The sequence below is a fragment of the Apteryx rowi genome, unplaced genomic scaffold (genome assembly GCF_003343035.1).
Source record: "Apteryx rowi isolate R43461 unplaced genomic scaffold, aptRow1 scaffold_11, whole genome shotgun sequence".
Lineage (NCBI taxonomy): Eukaryota > Metazoa > Chordata > Aves > Apterygiformes > Apterygidae > Apteryx > Apteryx rowi.
This window is the reverse complement of record NW_020447308.1, coordinates 2,028,112-2,044,272: the sequence shown is the minus strand read 5'-3', so window position 1 is coordinate 2,044,272 and position 16,161 is coordinate 2,028,112. Positions and strand designations below refer to the sequence as shown.

The 16,161-nt window shown below is 39.2% G+C and overlaps 1 long non-coding RNA gene across 1 annotated transcript; it reads right to left on the bottom strand.

The window, feature by feature from the left end:
- Positions 1 to 5,745: 5,745 nt before the first annotated feature.
- LOC112970311 lies at positions 5,746 to 11,354 on the bottom strand. The gene is made up of 4 exons (XR_003254949.1): positions 10,938 to 11,354; positions 8,151 to 8,236; positions 7,372 to 7,466; positions 5,746 to 6,705 (listed from the first exon to the last, which is right to left on the bottom strand). It is a non-coding gene; the product is annotated as an uncharacterized LOC112970311 (long non-coding RNA).
- Between the last annotated feature and the right edge of the window lie 4,807 nt (positions 11,355 to 16,161).

The window sequence follows — 16,161 nt, the reverse complement described above, 5'->3', positions numbered from 1 at the left end:
TCAATGGAGTACTTCGCAAGTTTCCTTCCAAACACYGTTAACATATCAACAATCTGTATCTACAACAGAAGCCATTCACTACCATGACTAAAGGCTTAAGACAACAGTTTCGAAACATACRAGTTTACAAAGTTTTTGCTTCAGGTTTCTGTATTACTTATTTGTTTCTCTAACTATTAAGAAGTCACAGAAACAAGAGACATCTCTTATGGCCCAAAACACGGCCTCAGTAATCTTGTATCTATTGAAACCCCGTATTTCYTAAGTATGAGGCTGAAGGTCAATCACAACACATAAAACAACTACGCATCAGTACAAGCGTGTAAGACACCACTACATTTACAGTGGTTTCCAGAGTGAAGCCTCTCATGCTTTGAAGCTTGAACTTGGGGGGAGGGGGGGGGGCAAAAAAATCAAGATTACATACTGCTAGTTAAGGGAAACTACTTCAAAAGAATTCCAACAGAGGGAGCTGACTGGACAGAATGAGGTTCTGAAGTATATAACTTCAGGTTTTGTTTGCCCAAATTTTATTAAAGTGAGATTTTACTTTCAAAGAGAGATCTCTAATAACTTAAACTAGAGGAAAAAGCAGATATGTTCTTCATTGATGTCAAAACTCAGTAATGAGGTTTTGCTTAGTACTTTTAAAAAACTGGACAAGTATTCTGGGCAATCATAAACCCACTTTCACTGCTATTAGGTGTTCACTAAGCTCAGCAAAGACGAGACAACAGCTCATGTAAGATCAGGTGTTCTTAGCTAAGCCAGGGCATTCAGCAGGTTCCGTAGATTTAGAAATTAATTTCAGGTAAGGTATGACCAAGGACTTTATTCACAGATGAACTCTTTTCTGGACAGAGTTTTAAAAAACACAAACAAGTAGGTCTGAATCCTAAAGATCTGGGCTCAAAACTAAGATATCCCCATGYAAATTTCATCACATCAAGTAAATACACCAACTTCAAAAAAGTTCCTGGTGATTTCAAGTCTTTCCTTCTTCTCATCTCAAAAGTTCATAGTTAAAAAGCACTACTTCAACTAAACATGATCTGTGCTGTTAACCAGAGAAGTCAATACTAGAATCTTTCACAGCCCATACATTTGGATGTTCTTTTACAAATGCATTTTGGAGTCAGACGTTTTGAAGACAACTACTCTCTAAGAGATTTCAGAGTTTCACATTCACCCCATCTCTTAGGTAAAGATCATAAAACAGAACAGTATGGAAGAATTACTGAATGTGTAAATAAAAAGTCATCAATTCCTGCTCAAGAAAATTGAATCTGACACAGCTAATCTACAATCCAATGAGAGAAAAGAGAAAAAAGCACACACAAAGATGTAGGAAACAGAGATAAAGATAATACAAGAATGGAACATATTAGTCAGTCATACGAGTTCCTATTGTTCAGAGATTATAGCAGGGGATTAGGGAAGAAAGGCAACACAATGGCCTACAATGGATAGCATAGCAAGAGTTTTGGGGAATAGTTTGAAGGAGTAAAGGTTACTTGTAACATAATAAGAAGTATGCTGTTCCACACTGCACTGGAAAAAATACCTTAAGACCTCTGAAGGAGCACAGTAAGAAAGCTTCCAGAACACAAGAGAAAAGATGAGACACATTGATCAAAGATCGCCAAATCTGAGAACACGTATGCATAATAAGAACTTCATTCCTGAAAGTTCATAATTTCCAGTTTTGCTTGAAGACCAGATACTCATACACTAATTCAAAATGGAAAGCAACAAAAAGCAGTACAGGGCTATGACAGCATGTTCTAGCACAGTTGGCACCTTATCTACACGCACTCCTTTATCCTTTTTAAAAGAGCACTACATTAATCTTGACATTGTGTGTGTGAATCAGAAGAAAGTAAGGGACTTTGGAACACAAACAGGGAGCAGCTGCTTTTCTAGCACCTGAGGCAGCATAGAAGGCATTTTGTACTACAAGTTAAGCATGTTTGCTGGAGATCTCTACTAACATAATAGTCGTAAAACAGTTAAAATCACTAACTTCTATCCATTGAAATGATGGAACACTTGAATCTTGGACCAACCTTTTTTCAAGCTGTCTGCAGTCTAAGGAAGGCATTACTCAATCAGGTAGCATATCAAACTGAAAGGATTGTCTAAGAAACTGTCTTTTTTAAAGAAAAACATATTTTGAAGCACAGTTCTACAGGAATACAGAGCTTTCACTGAAAAAAGTCACTTCATATATACAAAATGCAATGGATGCCCTAATTAAAGGTGCAGGATCAAGGAGTCTGAATTTTAAACAGATAAGAAGACAAGAAAACTTGAGACTTTCCAGAGACAACTCCCAAGAGAGTCACAGAATGTGCTAGAGGCAGCAAAAGGTTATCAAAACTGAATTACTTCTAGAAAAGGAAACTCAAGACAATCCTATCTCCATATTCATCCAGTATAGTAGAACTGAATGAATTTTTCCACTCAAGCCTGCCTACTTTGCATTTTGACTATATGGGGAATGATTCCTAAACGAGATATATAAGCTAGGAATTTAGTAAGGCAAACTATCAGTGTTATATACCATCTTCTGCAAAGTTAAAACACTCTGAATCAAGACAAACTGAAATATCAGAGGTCACAGAAGAAAGTTCTATGAAGACAGGTTACTATCTGCTCAAAGACCCTCTCTGATGCTGATAGAAGCATAAAAAGACAACACAAGATGCTTGTGAAACAAATTCATGCTAAGGGACTTTCCACACCATTTGCTATCTAAATTGTGTGTACTACTTCTCTGTAGTGACAGATATTTGCATATCAAACCCTTCTGAACAAGCAATATATATGATTTAGTAGTTCTCCTGAAGTATAGAATCATGTCACAGAAGCAGAAGACCAGAGTACTACAGCTAGATATGAAAGCTGTTCTCAAGCAAGACAGGTTAAGAGTACTATCCAAGTGTAACTTTTGTTTCCTAAGAGCCCAGCAAAAACACTGCTGTGGTCCTTCAAAGCGAGCCTTTTAAAAACACACACGTGCACACACAGACTTTAAGGAACTTCAGGATGTATTTGGCCAAAAACTTCAGCAAGTTAAACATTATAGCCATATTTTTTTTTTAAAAAAGCTATGAAGTAAATGTTATTAGGAGTAACAACTTACCAGTGCTTCAACCAACAGCAGTTATTTTGTTTATACTGAGTAAATCAACTCCTCAACACATCTGCAGGGAAAACGATACATTAAAACACTTGAATTAAAATAAAATTAAAAAAAACTTAAGTATCTAGAAAACCAGCACACTAGCCTGAGTTTAGCACAAAACCTTTACCCTCCAATGAAAACATTCTCAACAGATCACAGCATATGGTATGGAACACACTTTTACCAAAAACTTGAACATGAAATATCACTCAACAACTTATCGAAGAACCTGTGCAAACCCCACAAAAATCCAAACCCAGCCCTGCACACGAATCCCTTGGGAAACCAAATAACAAAAAAGCAGATGAAAAGAGCACCCAGGCATCTAGTACAAGAAGTATGCTAAAAATAAATCATATGAACTCCACAAAAAAAAAAATTAAATACTCATTTTGCTTAGAGATTACATCAGTTAGACACAATGGAATTGCTTATCACATTGCCATATAATAAGTCATTTATTCTAAAATCTGTAATTATAAATATATGGTCAAGCTCCAAATTTGAAAATTCAACTTGGAAAATGTTTATTGGTGACTCACATCAACAAACATTTAATCAAAGTCACCTTAAGCAGAGGTAATAGAAGATTAAAATAAGACCTAGAACAACTCACCAAAACCCCTTCCTTTTCTGACTGTAAATTTCATCTGCATTAAATAATCCACTATCATGAGCCATACAAGTTATCCTCCTAACATATAAGCAAGCTGCTTCTCCTGCAATCTCTCAGAAACTGATGTACAGAAATATAGCCTCAAATATGTAAAAATTAACATATTCAGTGATAGTATACTGTGCATAATTTTCTAAACTCATTTTTAATTTGATAGCTACTCAGATGTGCAGAAACAAAGCTGTGAAAAGAATTGTAATTACTTTGTTGATATTAACTTATAGGAAATAATTAGTATGGAAAAAGCTGCCTTTAGAAAGGCAAAATAAAAGTTTACAGTAGTAAACTGGCCTGAATATGTTAGTTATCCAAAAGAACAGGAAATTCACAGGTTTAAAATATGCATTTAAAATGCAATCCAACAACAGTTATTAAATGGAAGCAAGAAAAGTGATGTACTTTAAAATGGTGGTTGGGCATTTTGTATTGAAAGTACAACATGATTGCTGGACTTTGATCATTCAGGAGCCATCTACCAGTCATACATTTAGAATACATACAAAGCTTGAGACATGAACCATGTAAAGAGGTTTACTCATGCCCTTTAGATCCCCTTCTCTCCTACATGTACCACTTTACTCAAAAGAAAAAACAAACAACTAGAAACTACAGTATATGATGGCTAGGTGAAGCTAATGGATGAAAGGTTTTCAACACACAGTTCTCAGCCACTTCGAGTATTTTAAAGCACAGCTGGGCATACCTGAGCTAGATTCAAGTCTGTTCCTGTTTTTGTTAATTTAGACTTAGTATCCAGGTATCATAACTTCACAGAAACTTTAATGAGAATACCTAATATATTATTACATCATCACAGAGGAACAGCTTCCTCCACCAAGACAGGTTGTTCAGATGACCAGTGAGCATTCCTCTCAACTCAGCAAAATTTTGGAAAAGGAATCTAATGGTTGTCAGAATGATATTGCTAACAGGTAGTAAAACTTCTCTACTCTGGAGTGAATGGATGAACCAAAAAATGAACTTTGTTAAAGTAGCACAAAGATGGCAATAACCTGTTACATTTCATGCCTATAAACACCAGCTATCATTTTTCCACCATGTTCAAACATGCCATTGCATTTTTAGTGTCCAAGTTGAAATAGTATTGACAAAGTAATAAAATGATAATACCAAAACCACATTTATCTATTACTGAACTATAAAATGCATCACAAATGCTGAACCTTATGCCAAAAGCCACAAACAAGGAGCTAGTAAATGCTAGTTTCAGCTGACCAATTTTAGCTTTTCAGGTTAACATCTAAACTTCCAGTTTAACATTTGATTTATTTTATAGGTCAAATTAAAATCTTTTAATCAGACTACTTGCAGTAATTTTTGTAGCTATGCGATTAAAAAAAGCTACCCCATATTTAAAAATAAATATGGATTTTGCAAGTAATCTTAGAGGTGGGTCTTACATTTATGACATCTCATTCTCCAATTTAGAAATGAGTACAGTACAGTCTATTCCACAGAAAATATGCCTTGCATCATGGCTCCATGACTCCTTCACTTAGAAGTTGGCACCACTAGTTCTAAGAATCAGAAAAGCATATCTCCTTTTATAGCAAAAGGTGAGGCCAGCTGCTCTAAAGCTATTTACTTGACAGTGAATTCTTTCTCAGGATAAATTATTTGGGCAAAGATGACATAAAGCATCACCACCCCAACGATTTTCCACATAGGTTATCAGTCCTACAGATTTTATGCCACATTAATATGTGGTAGGGTGGTCAGAAAGTTAAACCTTTGAGTCCCCATTAATGTGCACCTAGTCCACCAAGGTCTACATAACCTGAAGAGCAAGCTGCCATTTAGCAGATGAAAAGATGTTCTTCCTACAAGAAAAGGCTCTAAAAAGCACACAAAAGGAACAAAGGACATTTAAAACTGCTTTTATTATAGTATCTGTTCAGCACAAACAGCGTCATGAGGATATAGGAAGTAGGTAAGACCATTAAGATCAAAGTGCTCTATTTCATATGCATCATAAAATACTTAGGTCAGTCAAGATGACTCAGCTCATGAGCACCATATATATATACATATTATATATTTTATATATATACATATATACACACTTTTTTTTTTAATGAGGTCAATTAAAATCGGTAATTTCAGAACTTCAAGGACTTAACATTAGGAATACAAAACTTGAATTTCACAAATTTAGTCCCATCATTACTATCAGGGTTTGAGTATATGCTTTTCTTTGAATTAGTCTACTCTTGGCTTTATCATAACAGACTTCGTAATACGTCTGGTGATTCTGACCCTCTAAACTGAAGGATCATATGGGATCTCAAATACATTCTGTATCAAATGTATTCTCTATCAAATCATTTCTAATATGGAATTCTAATTCTCAAATTTCACATCAGACAATTACATAATGAAGTTCCAAAACATACGTAACAGCCTCATTCGTTCATCGTTGGCTGCATTTTGTTGCAGGACATCCATGTTATATGCTACATGTCTACTATCTATAAATATTATTTGCTTTGTATCTTGCATTCTAACAGTAACTCACTGCAGATAAAGGCTTGTTACAATCCAATGAGGCATTCTTAAAAAGCGTAATCAAAATAGGTCTATGACTTTTCTGACAGGAAGAGGTGAAGTTAACATCCAAGCCAAACACAATATCTGCACTCAGGTAGAGAGGATCATAAGTTCTGTGTTTTTTGTTTTGTTTTTTTTAAGTTATGATAAACTAAATAAATTATGAAAGAAAGTTATCAAGAGTATTCTTGAGAATCCTGATACTCATGTCTCCATCAAGATGCCTTAAGCTTTCATGTCCTGAATTTATTTTGAAGTACATTAGCATGGTAACCTGTGAAAAGGAACCAGTTAAGACAGACAGACAAGATTTCCAACTTTTAATTACATGGTGATGAAAGTATGACTCAAATGTAACCTGTAAGTCTGTTTAAATACAGAACATTAAAGTAAGCCTTGAGGGAAAAAAAAAAAAGACAAAAAAAAGACAGCAGAAAGCTGATTTGTTTGTATTACAAGGAAGACAGCAAGATATTTCATACTGACTGGGTGCGGGGTTTGAGGGTTTTTTTTAAGAGTAAAATTTAGGTAGAAAAGAGTTTCCAGTTTAACGTAAAAATACAAAGGAAAAGCTTATGGAAGTCACTTGGTAAATATCTTGAAACAATGACTTCAATTGAGGGAAATTTATTTCTAACATTTGATTAGACTGTACCTGCTTAGTAGGGATGGCAATCCTAACACACACAGCTTTATTTTTACACTGTGTACTAGGGTTATTTCAGATCCTTAAAAAGATATGTTTTACTTATGAGCGACCAATCGTAAGAAATGTGTAAAGGCACACTAGCATTACTGTATTTAGTACATACCAAAAGTTTTCAAATACACTAAGGCTTAAAGAAAATTCAACAAGGTAAAAAAAAATTGTAGCTTAAATGTTCAATGTTTACTTTGCTCAAAAATGCCTCCTAGGATAACAAAATCTAAATAAACATACCTGATACGCACAGCACAGAATTCTGATCATGGTCTTTTACTCGATCAGCCATCTGATTCTTCAGAAGTAACTTATCAACAACATCCAGTACCAGCCTTTAAAGAAAAAAAGTTTCAGAGAACAAAGATATATAGAGATTCTACCTACAATTCTACTGTTCTTGACTAAAATAAACTTTTTTGAAAACATGTAAGGTGTCTTATGATTGATAAAAATCTTACCTACAGTACAAATGAAAGTAATGCCTTATTTGCCAAGTATTAGCGTTCAGGTCTCCAAAAGGAGAAAAAGGCCCCAAAAAGCTTCTTATGTATATATATCTGGAGTCTAGAGTTTTATTGTCACGTATAAACTCTACAATATGCCCTAGTGTTAACACTAAAAATTCACTAAGTACAAAATATAAACATAAGTTCAATGCATGTTTTCATTTGTGAAAAGGAGGCAAATGAAACATTTTGGTTTATATGAATGTACGACAATTTCCCACCAAATGCAATGCAAATGTGCATACATTAATCCACTTTTTAAATAACCTTAGAAAAGTAAAATTGATACAAAAGTAGCAGTCCAAACGTCACATTAATTTTTAAGAGTCTATGCCTGTAAAAAAAATACAAATGGCTTTTTTTTAAAAAAAGAGGTAATTTTATAAAATGTGTCCCTTCCAATTTAAAATTGTTAAGTTTTTTTTCTGTCTGCACAGCAGCAAAAAAGCAAACCCCAAGATCAAAAAATAACACGGACATACTGCCACAAGTTATAATAACCACTCTTACCTAAGAAAACAAGGTATGTACGATTCTTCTGGTACGATTCGTCGTGAAGCCAGTCAGGAAATAAGGTATTATTCACAGAATTCTACCTAAAAAAAAAAAAAAAGTATGCACATTTTCAGCATTTAGTTTTAAAACAACAGAGTAAGTCAGATGCTTGAATTTTATTCATCTTTAGGTAATTATTAAGTTAGGAAAAACTCAGGACAGCAGTAACCATATCTTTGGTACTCAGCTCTAAAAATAAAAGTATAAATGGTTGTACATATTTGGCTGAAGAAAAACACTGGAGATGAAGAGTGACTGACATACAACATGCATGATCTGTATTTTTGTATGTATAGCTATGATCTGCTTTTCCGTCTCCCATTACTTTAATTTTGAATGACCACAAGATCAAGTATCTAGCCAATTTGTTTTCAAGTGTAACTTCTTTATCACACAATACCCCTTAGTCCTTGTACTTTTTTCACATTAAAGTCTTTGGAAGTAGGCTATGCAAAATTAAATAATACCTCCAGTGACAGCAAAGTACTTTTAAAATGGCTTCTGTCATCGGCTTCTGTGAATTTTAAGTCACAAGTTACTTGATCTCCCCAAATATCTTTTTTGCCCTTTAGAACGCAGTTTTAGAACCTTTGGCATCTTTGACCTTTAATCAGATCCTAAACTATGCTCTTTAACACAAGGAATAGCATATTTGCATTACCTTTAGCCAACTTTTTTTTGCTCTTTGTGAAAAGGCTTAACATTTAATTTTGCAGCAGTTGTGACTACCACCACGATTTCATACTCCAGAAGTATGAAATCATTCTATAAATAGGGAGATATTTTTAAAACTATTTTTATATTAAAAGCTATCTCAATATAAATTAAAATTCCAGTACATACTAACATATATATAAATGCAGAACCTTTAAATAAAATACATTCAGAATCACGAGCAATTTATTTTCAGCGACATTTAATTGGTGTTTTAGTTTCAGGAGCTGAAACAAGCCAAGGCTATTTAAAAAATTACTCCTTAATATACTTAAAAAAAAAAACAAAAAACGAAAAACAACAGACATCCACCTAGAGCTAGAACTTTCTTTCAGCAAACTATGTATGTCAGAACCTGCTCTACACTGCAGAACTATTGCTCGGGTTATAATACCATTTTAATTCAAATCTAAAATGAAGATGCCGAACACTTTGCATAAAGGTGATAGAACTACAACGGTTGCTCAAACTTACACTTAATATATTTTTAAAAAAGCCAACTTTCACTGTTGTAATAATCGATTTGTATTTACAAAGGGAGTAATGAAAAATGTAGATTTACCTCCAATTCTGATATTTAAAACCTGCACGGAGTTTTATAATTTGGTATGAGTCTATACCAGAAAAACGCAACAAATACAGCTATACATAATCTCCAATTAAATATGAAAGTTTATTACTTTATATTTACCTCCTGATATGCTACAGTGACTTTTTGAATAAATATTTGGAATTTACATTTTTACCCCTAAACTGATAATTGTTGAATGCGAGCCAATGCAAAACAAACATTAGGCATTCCATTTAAACTTTCATTTTTAGAAAGTCTTCCAATATGTGTTGTACAACTTCTAAATTATTAACCAGCAAAACAATGATAAAAATGCTATATAAATAGAAATGACTGCAAGCTCCCTGAAAAATGCATAAACTGAATACTAAAATCAGAACTGACACCCAACAAATGCTTTTTAAAAGGCTTTAATATGTCACACACAAATCCATTAGTTTCCATATCATGTAATTCATATTTAAGTAAGTATCTTTTCTTCTTGTAGTATAGTCTAAATGACAACTGTAGTATTTTGCTAACTTTAAACTGTAGACTTGGCATGAGCGAGTTTGGTTTTTTTTTTTTTTAATACTTGCAAGTTCTTGTATTGCCATTTTAATCGCAAAATCATATTGTACTTTATTCTCAGAGTTCTCTTTAAAGTTCTACTCTTGAACTACTGTTTTTCAAGTGAAGTAAATTTTTTATCTATTATTTAGGTAAAGTATTGAGCTGTCGCATCTGCAGCCTGTTTTTTCTTACTGGTTTGGAAAGAGTTAAAAGCCAACACCCCACAAAAAAACACCAAGTTTTATTTTTAAGAGAAAAGGACATGGCGTCTTTGTTCTTACAAACTACGAAAACATATCCCCATCTGAGCAGCAATGGGCAACAAATGCTCTTTAAACAGATACGGGCTTAGAGCTAAACATTTAACTGATGATGTAGTACAGTCTTCAACACCACCACCACCACCCCCCCCCCTTTACTGCTGCATTGGAGTTATAAGCTGTTTTGCAGATGCCCCCCTTCCACGCTGCACTGGAGGGGAGCAGGTCCGCAGCTCCCCCCCTCCTCACTGCTGCATTGGGGAGCCCACCTGCAGCTGCCCCCGTCCTCCGTGCTGCATTGGGGGAGCAGGGCGCGCGGAGCCCCCTCGGTGCTGCATGAGCCGGGGCGGGGGGGGGGGGGAAGCGCTCTGCGGACCGAGCGCGGCTCGGTGTCAGCGGGGAGGTCGCCGAGCCGGGCTCCCTCCGCGGCTCCCCTCCGCCGACCTCTCCCTCCCCGAGCAGCGCGGCGCCCCCCGCACCCGAGAGGGGTCACGGCGACGAACGGGGGCCCCGCAGGCTCCCCGCGGGGAGCGGAGGGGGGCGAGGGAGAGGCAGGCGCCCCCTCCCCCTCCCGGCTCCAAGGACATTTTGTTTTTCCTCCCAAGGACAAAGGACAATGAGAAGCGAGGAGACTCAGGCACTTACCCGGCAAAGAGCAGCCCGCCGACAGGCAACGGGGGCCCCGAGAGCGGGGCGCTGCTCCCCTCCTCGCCCTGCCGCGGCGGAGGACGGCTCCGCGCCCGCCTGGCGCGGGAGCGGCGCGGGCAGCGCTCCGCAGCCCGGCGCCATTGCCCTTCGCCCGTCGGCAGCCCCGCGCGGCAGCCCGGCTCGCCGCACTCTGTCGCCCCAGAGCCCCCAGAGTGCTGGGCCCGACGTGGCCCCCGAGCCCGGCACCCGGGGCGCTCCCCGGACCTCCCCGCTCCGAGCGGCGGAGAGAGTGCCCGAGAGCCCGGCTGCGGCTGCTTCCCCGGCCATCTTGTGCCGTGTGTGTGAGAGAGTCTCTCCCGTCTCCTCTCAACTCCTTCCTCCCCTCCCCCCCGCACAACATGGCCGCCCGCTCAGTACTCACTGCGGCGGGGAAGGGGCCGGGCCTGCGCCCCTGCCCCCTGCCTGCCGCGCACGGCGCCCCCTCCCCCCCGCGCCTCCCTGCTCTGCGCGCGCGCCGCGCGCCGCTCCCCATTGGCCGCGCGGCGCCCTCCCCTCCGGGCCCGAGCGCGCGCGCCGCTGCCATTGGCCGCGCCGCACCCTCCTTCGACCTCCCCACCCCGGGCCCGCGCGCACCGCGGCCGCGGCCTCCCATTGGCCGCGCTCCTCGCCGCTCCCCCTCCCCGCCCGCACCAACGGTCGCCACCGAGTATTGGCGAGCGGCGCCGGCCGCTGCCGATTGGCTCCTTTCCTCCTCCCGGCTGCCCCGCCCCGCCCCCCGCGCCGCGGCGGGCTCGCGCCGCGTCCGCGCCAGCCTCCCCTCAGGGGCAGGGGGGTGGCCTCGCTGCTGAACTCCTGCCCCACCGACTTCCCCAGGCCCTGGGCTTCCCCAGCCCCCCTAGCCCCACCTGCCCGGGGCATCTCCAGCTCCACCCAGCCTCACCCCGGCCACACAACCAGTTTGATCTCAGCCTTGACCTGGCTTACCAAGTGCCACAGATGGAGGGTGACCTGCCAGTTTGGCCCATCTTCCCGCTTGCCTGCACAGTATCTTGCCTGCCAGTTCAAACTGGTACTGCCAGCGTGCATCAGAGGCCACCCCACATGTTGTTTTGCATAAGCATTCACTCTGGTCCTAGCCAGGACCACAAAAACAATCTCACACACAGACCAGATCTGAACACTCCTTCCTGTCAGTGGCACATTACACTTTGGGTGGCTGCCTCACACGAAAATTGCCACCCAAATTAGCATAACAGAAACCACAAGCCACTTGGTCTAAGTACTGCCTTCTGGTTTAGCCCATGCTTCAAAAATCCCTTCATGCTTTAGCCAGCTCAAGGCATCCCTTGCTAACCTGCACTAAAACTTTATACAGTGATTTACAGTGAGACTAATCCACCCTAATCTGGCCTGTAAGGAAAAAAAAAAAAAAAAAAAGCCCTCACCTAACAGTCAAATGTGGCATCGTGCCCTGCACTGCCAGAAAGCATACCTGTTCTCAGTAGACCCAGCTATATGCCAGCCTGACCGAGGCACTGTCACAGCCCATCCTCCAGCCTCCACTGGCCCCACCTCATCGAGTACCACAGAAACTAGCTCGAAAATACACCTAACTGCATCCATGTCACAAAAACATTTGCTCTCTTGACCTCATTTTAGCCAATGACCTTGGACTTTCTCCGTTTTCTACACCTTCAACACGCTCATAATCTCCATCTACAGATAAAGCCACAAAAAACATTTCACCAGCTCGAGGCATCAGTTCATCCTGATTAGTGCCTCATAAAAGCACCACAAATACCCAAGTAAATCAAAGTACCATGCTTTTTTTAGCCAATACCATAGAAACTGGCTTGTATGCCAACCTCACCAGGACGCTGTCTCCTGTTTTGACTACTGCCATGGAAACCATTTCAGATACCAGCACAATCAGGGCATCCTCCACATTCTTGGTCAGTGTCATAAATATTTGTCCCCAGCCAGTCGGTTATGATGTTCCACTCTGAGAGGCACACCCAGCAAGCATAACAGAATGACATAATGAATATTTATATACTTCAGCAGCCACTTCRAATGATACCCATGCCTTGCTCCTTTTCATTTTTCATGTGCACAGCACGCTCCATTAAAAGCTGTGATACTAAAAACAGAGAGAAAGATGGCTCTTTCTTTCTTCTTTTATACAATAATATGGGTAGTTATGGCAGCAATAAAACCAACAATGCTTAATAAGAATATTATGGAAGGTCTCAGGAGCTAGTCTAACACTCAAAATTGGGCAGTTGGACTTCAGCTGGAGTTTCCCGAACTGGGGTCCTGTAAGCCTAGAGGCCAGAAGAATCTGGTCAGCTGGAAAGAATCATTCACTCATGTCCTTGAGGATAAAAGATTTTGAACTGAGAGAGATGTATTTCTTTGGAATTACAGAGAAAAGCAGACCCCTCCATATCAGACAAAGGGACAGCAAGGACAGTGGTAGTAGGGTCCCTATAGTAATAAAAGAAGTGATATTGGGGGCCTGCATAGTGATAAAGGTACGACAATATGGGATCCTCCAGCCAAGGGAATTAATGGTGGGACAGAGAAGCAGATAAGTGTTTCTCCCTGGAAGAGGGTAGCAAAAGGCCTCCTTCCCAAGAAGAACTGAAGTTCTGTTCTGAGGACAATATGGAGAGCAGGATGTGTTTTGCAACTTTATTCCAAGTTCAGGTTCTTGCATATACTAATCCTCTTGCTCTCTGTGGAACTATTCAGCATAACTATGCAAAGGTGTTTGCATGGACAGAACCCAGATGTTGGGCTCCCTGGAAAAATACCAACAATGAAGAAAGGGGAAAGGCAACCGAGGATGAGGCAAGAACTAGATAAAAGTAGGGCACAGCAACGCATTTCTACTTACATAGGTATTTTCACCTGACATTGAAAGATGCAACTTCACAGCAAGGAGAAACAATTTCACAGCAAGGATAAAGACAAGAATTCCAACGTGCAATTTCCAGACTTCCTATTGTTTGTTCCCAGAATACAGGTACATTTCTAGGGGGGAAAAAAAAAAGAAAGAAAGAAAGTACGATGGCTTCCAATAAGCAGATGAAGGGGAGAAAAAAGATAAAGCACTCAGAAACTATATTTGAACATTGTAAGAACAGTCTTGTTTTAGCCATGATTAAAACTCAACAAGACCTAAACTGTATGCTCAAACTCTTACCAGTTTTTTCTCCAACTATAGCAGATTGTCTAAAAAAATAGATTATTCCTGTTTACAAACTTTTATTCATGTACATTTACAGACAAAAATGTTTTTAAAAGTCACTTACTGCATTGCTGTTATGTGCAACCAAAAAATTAGTGGAAGTCTAATATCATGTAATATATTTAATGCTGTTCTATTGCTTGCTGGTCACCAAGCCTAAAGCAGCTCCTTAGAAGCTTATACAAGTATTCATTACCTCTCCTATTTCTTGTTTTCAAGTGAAATATGTATGTGTAAGTAAACACAGTCACTCTCTCCAGAATCATGTCACTCATCAAAAAACTTTGTTGTTTAAGTACCGATAATACTATATCTGTTTGCATTCTTTTTTCCTAATGAAGTAGTAAAACAATGCTAGCTTCCCTTTTTTCACATTTTTATCTCCTGTGGTCAGCTCTGTATAAACACAAGATTCTTGTTCCTACTGCCTCTGTGGTTATACCAGTTTTTTCTCTCTAAATTCAACATTTCTGGGCATCTGCGAGATGCCCAGGAAATTCCTCCATAAAGTTTATTTCTCCCATACAGTTTATTTCTTCTGTTTTAGATGACACTTTCTTGCTTTGTGTATCATTAGGCTGAATACTTCAACCATGCTTTTTGAACCACATGTCGATAATAATTAGACAACTTAATGTTTCCATCGCTAAATTGGGAAATATTTTTGGAGACTGCCTCTGTGGCTAGTATTCCAGATATAGGCACACAACCTTGCTTTCTAGTACTCATCCAAATTATTTTTCTACAACCTGTGTTCCTTCCCTCCCGACTTCCAGAAAAACTGCTATTATTCCTTAGAGACAATATGCAAAAGCATACTGTAATTTCACAGGTCAAGGTCCCCTCCTTGCTCTGCCCCAACATGCTCTCTGTGCCAGAGGACACCAAATGATTGGCAAAAAGTCTGAAGAACCAGAGTTCTTTGAGATATAACGGGTGAAGACATAGCATACAGGCCTTTCGAGCCACATACGTAATGGAAAGGCCAGAGATTTGACACTAATATTTGACAAAATGATTAAGTATTGTACCTGCCTTTTGAAGTAGAAAACAAGAGTGTAAACAAGATTGAGAGATGTGCAATATCACCAAACTTTTGATCAACCAAAACTCTATCGCTTTTCAGGAAAAAAAATCAATAACAATTTTCTAGGCCCTAAGCAAACACAGTAGTTTGAAATGTTTTATTAGAGACCATGTAAGCAAGAACAACAGATGCTCTTTGAACATAGCAAGCTATTTGGTGGTAGACATTTAAAATCCTCCAAATGGGGTGTTTGCAGAAATTATTACTTTGGCCTGAATAAAGTATAATCATATTTTCTATTTTTGTTTATAGCATGTAATATATTACTAAAGCAAACAAATAAACAAGATCTGCTTTTTTTCCTTCTGTTTTCTTCCTCAGTAATTCACTACTAAAATCACAGTAACTGTCCAGGCAAATACAAATTACCTTGTATTCTAGGCAAATCTACTTTTTATCTTACTTTTGAAAAAATGAGATTTTGGAATAAGCTGAACGAAGACACTGTAAAAATATAGCTACATCAATACTGCTTTCATTGGTGGACTTATAGTGGCTAATATTGATTTGACTAAAAGCGACAGAGTAACATCAATAGAGACAACCGTAAATAAAGACAAAGTTCTAAGCACAGAACCAACTCGCCTAGGTGACTGATAATGACTATTTTGGTATACTGATCCTAGCTAAAGCTTTTTGGTACCCTCACAAGACAAGCAATAATAACGATGCTAGCAACCAGTTCATGCTATTAAGCTCAAACTAGAATTCACATCCAGGCTTTTGTTTCAGCCTGTATTGAGTAATTGCAAACACATCTATGCACACACGCACACTCAGAACTTTTAAATATGCCCTTTTTGTTTCTATGATTTAACGCTGAAAACTAAGATTATGCTAATATGGTGGCTTTGCTAGCACTTTTATGGTGCTCATATTTA